Below are 9,643 nucleotides of genomic sequence, written 5' to 3'. Positions count from 1 at the left end.
TGAAGAAGGGTCTAGGTCCGAAACGTCAGCCTTCCTGCTCCTCTGATGCTGCTTGGCCTGCTGTGTTCATCCAGCTCTACACCTTGTTATCAACATCCCGATGTTTGTTTCTTTAATGGGCATCTTAAGGAATAAATTCTCCAATCATTGGTTATTTACCTCAGGACAGTAGAATTATTTGCACAGTGAGTGTGTTCATTTTAGTTGGGATGATAGTCTTTCTTCCTTCACTCAAGCTAGGGAAACTATTAAGCCATTGGTCAATGGATTAACTGCTGCTGTTAAGAGTGTTAAGCTGAACAAATAAAACCAAACCACCTTTAACGTGTGTTAATTCAGAATTTAATAAATCTGAAGTGACAACTGTAAACTCAACAGAAATTGTCAAACTCCAGTTCCAAAATCTTTAATGCGTCAATGTAAGAGAGGCAGCACTTAATACCTTGCAAGAGCACTGTTGGAAATTTGAAGGTCCTTTCCAGGCTGATGTCAATCCCACCAAATTTATGTGATCTTCATTTACTTATTTACTCTGGTTCCTCCTGATTGTGCCGTTATCTCTGAGAATGGCGTTATGATGAGGCAAAGCAATATAATATTACTTTTTTTATTTTTATCAGAAAGAGTGGAGAATGTTCTAAAGGGAATTCTCACTGAACACTATATTTTTGTATGCTGATTGTGTCCTAACCATTCTCCCCTTCTCTCGTGAAAGTACTGAATTATAATGGAATACGAATCTACAAATGCCAGCAGCCCTCTGTTATCTCATCTGAGTGGCCATTCTTTCGGTGTGAGTTTCAAGACACCTGATAAAATCTTATTGGGTTAAGAGTGATGTACACTATGGTGAGATGTGCAGCAGAATCAGGTGACAAGTTTGGAGGGGCCATGTTGACGTTGAGATCATCTAACACCATAAGACATAGGAGCAGAAATTAGGCCATTCAGCCCATCGAGTCTGCTTCATCATTCAATCATGGCTGCTTGGTTTTTCAACCCCATTCTCCTGCTTTCTGTCCGTAACCCTTGATAACCCTGAGAATCAAGAACCTATCAATATCTGTCTTTAATTTACTCAGTGATAGGGCCTCCATGGCCTTCTGTGGCAATGAATTCCATAGGTTCACCACTGTCTGGCTGAAAAAGTTTCTCCTCATCTCCGTTATAAAGGGTCTTCCCATTATTCTAAGGCTGTGCCCTTGGGTCCTAGTCTCTCCTGCCATTGGAAACATCTCCCCAATGTCCACTATATCCTACACATTCAGTATTCTGTAAGTTTCAATTAGATTCCTCCTCATTCTTCTAAACTCCATTGCGTATAGATCCAGAGTCCTCAAATGTTCCTCATATGTTAAGCCTTTTATGCCTGGGATCATTCTCATGAACCTCCTCTGGACCCACTCCAGGGCCAGTACATCCTTCCCAAGATATGGAGCCCAGAATTGCTCACAATATTCTCTGGTCTAATCAGAGTTTTATAAAACCTCAGAAGCACACCCCTGTTTTTATATTCAGTTCCTCTCAAAATCAATGCCAATATTGTATCCATCTTTCATGCCTTTCAGAAGTAGTGTGATGACATTCTCATTAGACAGTGACAGAGATGCCAATTGACAGGGACTAATGCTTGTTAAATACCTTGTAAACACCACAACTCACCTCATTAATATTCACCTCCCCATCTTACTAAACTTAAGTCAGGAAACCTTGAGAAGGAAATCAGGGTGTATATCCAGCAGACTCAGCTCACTGCTTGCTCCAAATGACCTCAGTCTTTGACACTTGGCAGCAACAGTTCAGGCCATGATCCATGGGCACCAATTGTAGCACCCATCATCTATGGATAGAGACATCAGGCACTTTCCAACCCATCACCACTATGATGGCACATCCCCAATGTGGGTGCAGACAGGAACCTAACTTACAGAATGGGCCAAACTGCATCTCAGGATTCCTCCTTTGCTCTTAACACTTCATTTTGTACCAACTGCATCTTGCCATCCATGCTGTGCCATACTTGTGAGCATATTGGTGCTTTAGTCAAAGCCTAAGCCTCCACCCAAGGAGCATTATCATCAGCAGGGTTTAATGCTGGGGTTTGCAGGGTAGGGAGGACAGTTGTACACAAAGTTCAATGTGGTAAGTATCCACTTTGTGGGATTGGAAATTGTCTGTCATAGTACTACAGAGTAAATAGGGAACATTGAGGTTCTGGGGGTTACCTGTGAACCAGGCAGGTCCTGCCTAGTGCAATCTGCATTGCCAGCATCAAGTTCACTTCTCCAGAGGAAAATAGCTAAAACAGTGTCTAAAGTGGACAGAGTAATGTCAATTTGATGGACCAGTTCATTGTAATGACTAAAACATGAAGATGCGGTTTGCAAAGTATAGCTACATTGGATTTGCAATCATTGCATTGCCCATTTCATATGCATTCAGATTAATTCAGAGTCAAATGCTATTCAAAGGTGATACATAGATGCCACTGGTATTTGCAAATTACTGGGCATATCAGTAATATCAAAGTAATCAGCAATGATGGTTTTTTAAAAAGCTATCATTTGACTGAAGGCAAACCTATGTTAGCATAACTTCCAAGAATCCTGTGTGAATCACACAAGTTCGAGTCCTTCTCTGTCAAATAAGTGAGAAAATGTGTGTGTTACTTGCTGTGTCAGGTTCAGTGTCTGCTGTGGCTGTAGGTTTGGGTGGCTGGTGTGATGTGTGATGGTACCTTCAGCAGGTTGCTGCACATGCTGAGGCAGCCAGTGCAGACATGTCTCCTGTTATTCGTGTCCAACACATCTCACTATGTGGTAAAGTGTGCTCAACCTTAATCAGCCAGGGTTCACCACTGAGAAGTGTTCTGAGATTGAAGAAACTCTTTCTCACCTTCTGTTCCTAAATGCCACTGGTGGGATGTTACTCGTTGTGGCTGCCTACCTGTGGGAGGAGCAGGACTAATGGCAAGCCCAGGACAGCAGCAGGCCCCCTTGGAGGACAAGACACATACAGGTCAGGGAGAGGTCACAGTCACGGGGTCTCTCAGGTTGCATGAGGTATGCAGGAACCCAGACTTTTCACAGAGCTGCCGTGACACATATATTCTGGAGCACTCTTGTGTATCTGATGCATTTGAGGGTTGAGGGGTCTTACCAACGCGTTACTGGGAGATAAGAGCTGCCCACTGTGATCTTGGTTCATTAAACCATCATGTAACCCTTTGACTGATGCAGAGCACAGACATAATGCTGCCCATGCTTCAACAAAGTTCATGGTGGAGCAGCATATATGGCTGCTGAAGATGCATTTTCACTGCATGGACCGGGCTGAGTTCCTTGTAATATACTCAGGAGAGAGTGTGCTGCATCTTCCTGGCAGGCTGTTCTCTGCACATTTGGAGCAAACAATGAGGTAATGTCCTAGATGCTGAAGAATTGGGGAATGGGAGCAGCCCTCTGAAGAGGGTGGAGAAAGCTAATGTTTTCTATGATGGAGCTCAGCTGCAACAGGCATTACGAGTTAGAAAGAACCACATTGATGCCCGCTCCCAATAGGAGAGAGCTGGGATGCAGCAATCGTTGACTGTTATATTTTTTGGTCATGCTTCAAAAGTTGGGAATATAGGGGTGACTTTTAGCCTCTGCTGGCTTTGTTTTGTTCCTTTTTGCATTCTGTAAATAAAAGCTTATGATTGTGTTTATACTTGTCAAATTGCATTCCTATATGTGATCTTCCCCTACTAAATAATGTGGGTGTACAGTGGTAAAAGGGGACAGGGTGGTGCTGACATAGAGGGTGTTTAGACAGGATGTAATAAGGAGAGGTAAAGTTGTGTGGCCTGGTGGTTAGGCAATGACTGGAGTGACAGAATGCATTGTATGTGCGAACCATTCAGCCTGTCTGCCATGGGAGCATGGCTTAAAGGCTGCTGTGTCACGACTTTGCCAGAGAGGGACGACACCGATTCCCGAAACTTGGGCAGGTACATTGTAGCATCCAAACATTGCGGGCACAAAGGTTTATGGATGGATAGCTGCTAAATGGCAATTTGTCACGGAAATAGGTCACTGTAAAGTGGGGTGGAAATCAGATATGAGAGACACAGTATGGGCAAAAGATGAAATTAATGAGGCAAGTTTGGTAAGATTTGGCGCGAAAACTTGCTAGGCCTTGTGGCGCAAAACCGTCTTTTAAAAAAACTCAACGCAACTCGGATTTAGCCAAAAGAAATGTGTAAGATTTAGCCCTCAATGTTTGCTGTTAATCCTGAAACCATGAACATCACTCAACTCAGTGATCACGATAAGGGTTTTTAGGCTTGACCAATTTATTCTGTGTGGTTCACTTTTTCACTTTACAAAATCAATAGACAAAAGTAATAAGGTTTCAGAATCCTCAGTATGTATTCTGATACTTATCAAATAGTGCACAAAACTTGAGTGCCCTTTGATTACAATCACATATTGCCTATCTGAGGAATAAGACTAGGTGTGATTTGAGATTGAGATGCTGGGAATCTATATTTACATCCAGAAATACTGATATTCCATTACTGCATGAGAGCTGGCAATTTACAGCTAGGATTGGAATTTAAATTTTTTCGAAAATACTTAAGTTAATGCTGCAGGTCCAATGCAGTAAAACTGTACTGAATTGAGGTTATGTTGTATGACATGACTGCTGGGAAATGGAATCAGTTCTGCAGGCTACCAGTTCATGTGATTATCTAGGGAGTGAATTTCAAAGCAGTGATGGCAACGGATGAACAAACATGCAGAGACAGTCCTTTAAGTTGTGCTATGTATTTTTATTTGCTCGTTAAGGGAGATCTGTGTGGACCAGTGATTGTGAAACAGTATCACCAGCCTGTAAAAACAGGTTGAATGATGAGCCACTCAAACCAGAGAACTAATGGCTCTCACCCCTGAATGCATTTATATTGTCACTGTTGGCCTGTTGCTTCCAGTGGTATAGGGGAAAAAAAATTCATCTCTTCAGCTAAACATAGCTCTTTGACCAAGTTTTGGACATCTACCCTAAGCACAGAATGTTTACAGCACAGATGGTTGTTTGACCTATTGCGTTTGTGCTGGTTGTCTAAGGGAACAATTTACCTAGTACCACTGCCTTCTCCCCTAATATAGGGCTTTCATTCTAATAAAATGTCTCAATGTGCTTCATAGGAGCATTGCCAGACAAAATTTGACACAGTGTTGTGTACAAGGCAGGACTTTTCAGATCGCAGATTTTCCAACCAATTATGGCCTTTAGCTGGAAATGGAACTTTCACCATCACTTAGAAGTCCTGCCTCAGAGAGCTGCTGGTCGGTCTGTTTGGCTAGAAACTCTAGGATCTAGCAGTGCCAGTAACATAGTGGCCAGGACTGGGACTCTAAGGAGTGCTCCGAACCAAAGTGTTGAGATAATGCTGATCGAGACATAACTTGTCAAATTCAAATGACCAGTGCACTGCAAACATCAAACAGGTCCTGAAATCTTGAATGAAGTCTTTGCTGCCTACGTACTTCTCATTAACCAGTGACTTCAATGAATAATTGAGAGGAAATCAAGAGATGTAAGCCATTATCTGGAACTCTACTCTGACTCAAAAGTCATCACACAACCATTTCCATCTTATACTGAGGAAAATTGTAACTGCGGTAATTATACTTTCCTTTCATTTGTTTATTGTACAGGGGCATGTCCGTTCTTAATGTCCTTAAGAAGGTGGTAGTGAGTTACTTTCTTAGACTACTACAGTCAAAGTTGAAATAAATCTACAGAGGTTGGTATACCATCACTAAGTCATCCTTTATTTACACCTGAAGAGTCCCTGACACTGATCCAGCTCCCTCAGATCCAGCTCTCAGAGTGACCAGAACCTCTGACACTTCTGTTTATATCTGTCAGCCAGGGCTCCCTGATTAGACCAGGTTAACAGCCCCAAACAGGGAACTCATATTCTATGAGATCCACCTGGCTGACATTGTTATAATCAATACATCCCTCCCTCTCTGAGCATGAGGACATAGACCAGTTGTTTTATCTGTAGCTCCTCCTGGGGCGTTTTAGCACTGGGTCAGGTTCCTCCATTTCTGCCTCTGATGTGGGTAGCATGTAATGCACAGTAGCTCATCTCTTGTGCCCAGAGCATGTTGGAAGAAATTCATTCTCCTCTTCAGGCAGCAAAGGTGTCGAGGTGACAACATCCAATGTGTTCATCGTAAATTCCGAGGTATCTTCAACATTTGACAGAGAGGCAGAGCCCACAGGTTCTGGAACAGTTAGAAAGACTGTCGAGGAGTTGGGCACATTTTGCTCCTGCACCATTTGCGAGTTTGCAGCTTTCATATGGTCCACATACTTATTCAGGACTGTCGCACCTATCTGAACGTTATGCATCACTGGACTGAACCTTGTGTCGACCTCACCTTTTATCCATACAGGACCATTCCCGTGGTTCCTACACCAAACTTTGTCCCTGAAGAAAACTGTCACTTTTACTTAGTGAAGTCTTGTTTGTGACATTGGCATTCCTGATGCGGTTTCATCTTCTGCGCCCAGGCATGGGAAGATCAGATTTAACCTGGTCCACAGTCTTCTCCCCAGAAGCAACTCTGCTGGAGCCTTACCTGTAATTGCATTGGGGGAGGTCCTATAATCAAACAGGAACCGGGAGAGTTTGGTATCGAGTGAAGCTGTAGGTTGTTTCTTTAAGCCTGAATTCAAAGTTTGGACTGCTCTTTCTGCCAGACCATTGGATGATGGATGGTATGGAATTGCCCTTATATGATGAATGTCATTTGACTTTAGGAAATACTCAAATTCCCTGCTGGTAATTGATGGCCCATTATCTGTGATCAATGCTTCCAGGAGTTCGTGTTTTGAAAAAGACGTGTGCAGTTTTTCTATTGTCGTCCTTACGATTGGCAAATGAACTCTATGCATGTCAAGGCACTTTGAATGGGCATCCACAATGATTAAGAACATTGACCCCATAGAAGGACCTGCGTAGTCAAAGTCTAACTGAGTCCAGGGTTTACCCAGCCATTCCCATGAATATGGGGGAGCTGCTGGCAGTAATTTTTGTCCTTGTTGGCACTCTGGGTGCTGCCCCACTAACATGGCTATGACTGCATCCAATTCTGGCCATTGCACATAACTTCTCGTCAACATAGAGTCAGAGTCATAGCGATGTACAGCACAGAAACAGACTGTTCGGTCCAACTCATCCATGCCGACCAGCTATCCTAGATAAATCTAGTCCCATTTGCCAGCATTTGGCTCATTTCCCTCTAACCCTTCCTATTCATATGCCCATCCAGATGCCTTTTAAATGTTGTAATTGTACCAGCCTCCACCACTTCCTCTGACAGCTCATTCCATACATGCAGCACCCTCCGCATGAAAAGTTGCCCCTTAGGTCCCTTTAAATCTTTCCCCTCTCACCTTAAACCTATGCACTCTAGTTTTTGATTCCCCTACTCTGGGGCAAAAAAACCTTGGGTATTTACCCTATCCATGCCCCTCATGATTTTATAAACCTCTATAAGGCCACCCCTTAGCCTTTGATGCTCCAGGGAAAATAGCCCAGCCTTTACAGCCTCTACCTATTGCTAAAACCCTCCAACCCTGGCAAATTCCTTGTAATTTTTTTCTGAACCCCTTCAAGTTTCACAACGTCTTTCCTACAGCAGGGAGACCAGAACTGCACACAGTTTCCAAAAGTGGCCTATCCAATGTCCTGTACAGCCTCATCATGACCTCCTAACTCCTATACTCAGTGCACTGAGCAATAAAGGCAAGCATACCAAACGCCTTCTTCACTATCCTATCTACCTGCGACTTCACTTTCAAGGAACTATGAACCTGCACTCCGAGGTCTCTTTGTTCAGCCACATTCCCCAGGACTTTACCATTAAGTGTATAAGTCCTGCCCTGATTTACCTTTCCAAAATGCAGCACCTCAAATTTATCTAAATTAAACTCCATCTGCCACTCCCCGGCCCATTGGCCCATCTGATCAAAATCTCATTGTACCCTGAGGTAACACTACACCTCCAATTTTTTGGTGTCTTCTGCAAACTTACTAACCATACCTCCTATGTTCACTTCCAAATCATTTATATAGATGATGAAAAGTAGTGGACCCAGCACCAATCCTTGTGCACACTACTGGTCACAACCTCCAGTCTGAAAAGCAACCCTCCACCACCACCCTCTATCTTCTACCTTTGAGACAGTTCTGTATCCAAATGGCCAGTTTTCCCTGAATTCCATGTGATCTAAACTTGCTAACCAGTCTACCATGAGGAACCTTGTCGAACACCTTATTGAAGTCCATATAGATCACATCCACCACCCTGCCTTCATCGATCTTCTTTGTCACATTTCAAAAAACACAATTAAGTTAGTGAGACATAATTTCCCACACACAAAACCATGTTGACTATCCCTAATCTGCGCTTGCCTTTCCAAATACATGTAAATCCTGTCCCTCAGGATTCTGTCCAACAACTTGCCCACCTCCGATGTCAGGCTCACCATTCTATAGTTCCCTGGCTTTTCCTTACCACCTGTCTTGAATAGTGGCAACTTGTCAGCCAACCTCCAGTCTTCTGGCACCTCACCTGGGGCTATCGATGATACAAATATTCAGTAAGGGGCCCAGCAATCTCATACCTAGCTTCCCACAGAGTTCAAGGGTACTCATGGTCAGGTCCCGGGGATTTATCCAACTTTATGCATTTTAAGCCATCCAGTACCTTCTTCTCTGCAATATGGAAATTTTTCAAAAGGTCGCTATATATTTCCCCACGTTCTATTTCTTCCATATGCCTCTCCATAGTGAAAAACTGATGCAAAATACTCATTTACCATCTCCCCAATTTACTGCAGTTCCATGCATAGGTGGCCTTGCTGATCTTTAAGGGGTCCATCTTCACCTTCATTTTGAAAACTCCTGGATGACCCTGGTGGGGTTCAGCCAGTATCGACCAGCAACCATTGCTCGGGATAATCACTCTTGCTGCCCATAATAACGTGCCATCCTCTGGTCTTTCTGGGTCCAAAAGGGTTTCAATTCTGGTTGTGATGGCCCTTTGGTTTCCCCCATCACCACCAGCTGTTTCAGTTTTACCAGGATCAGATCTTTCTGTGTCCAAAGTCTGATATTGGCAGCTGTGACTGGAAGTGTCTCCAGAAAATTTAAAACCATTACAGAGTCTTCCAGTAGTGGTACCACCAGTGGTGTATCTGCCCATGGGAGGCAACTCAATGCATCTGCCTTTGCTACTTCACCTTCTGGATGGTGTTCCAACTTGTAATTATACACACTCAGAATTAGAGCCCACTGCTAAATTCAACCTGAAGCTATGGATGGCACTGCCTTGTCCTCTTTAAGTAGACCTAGCAGGAATTTGTGATCTGTTATTATTACAAATTTATGTCTGTGCAAGTATTGGCAGAGCTTCCTGACTCCAAATACAACCGCCAAACCTTCCTTCTTTATCTGGATGTATTTACACTCGACATTAGCCAAAGTCCTGGATGTATATGCTATTGGGCATTCCTTTCCATTGGGCCACCTATGAGCTAATACGACCCCATTGCCGTTTGGGGAGGCATTGCATATTGT

The sequence above is a fragment of the Rhincodon typus genome, chromosome 9, assembly GCF_021869965.1.
Source record: "Rhincodon typus isolate 14 chromosome 9, sRhiTyp1.1, whole genome shotgun sequence".
Lineage (NCBI taxonomy): Eukaryota > Metazoa > Chordata > Chondrichthyes > Orectolobiformes > Rhincodontidae > Rhincodon > Rhincodon typus.
This window is presented reverse-complemented; position numbering follows the sequence as displayed.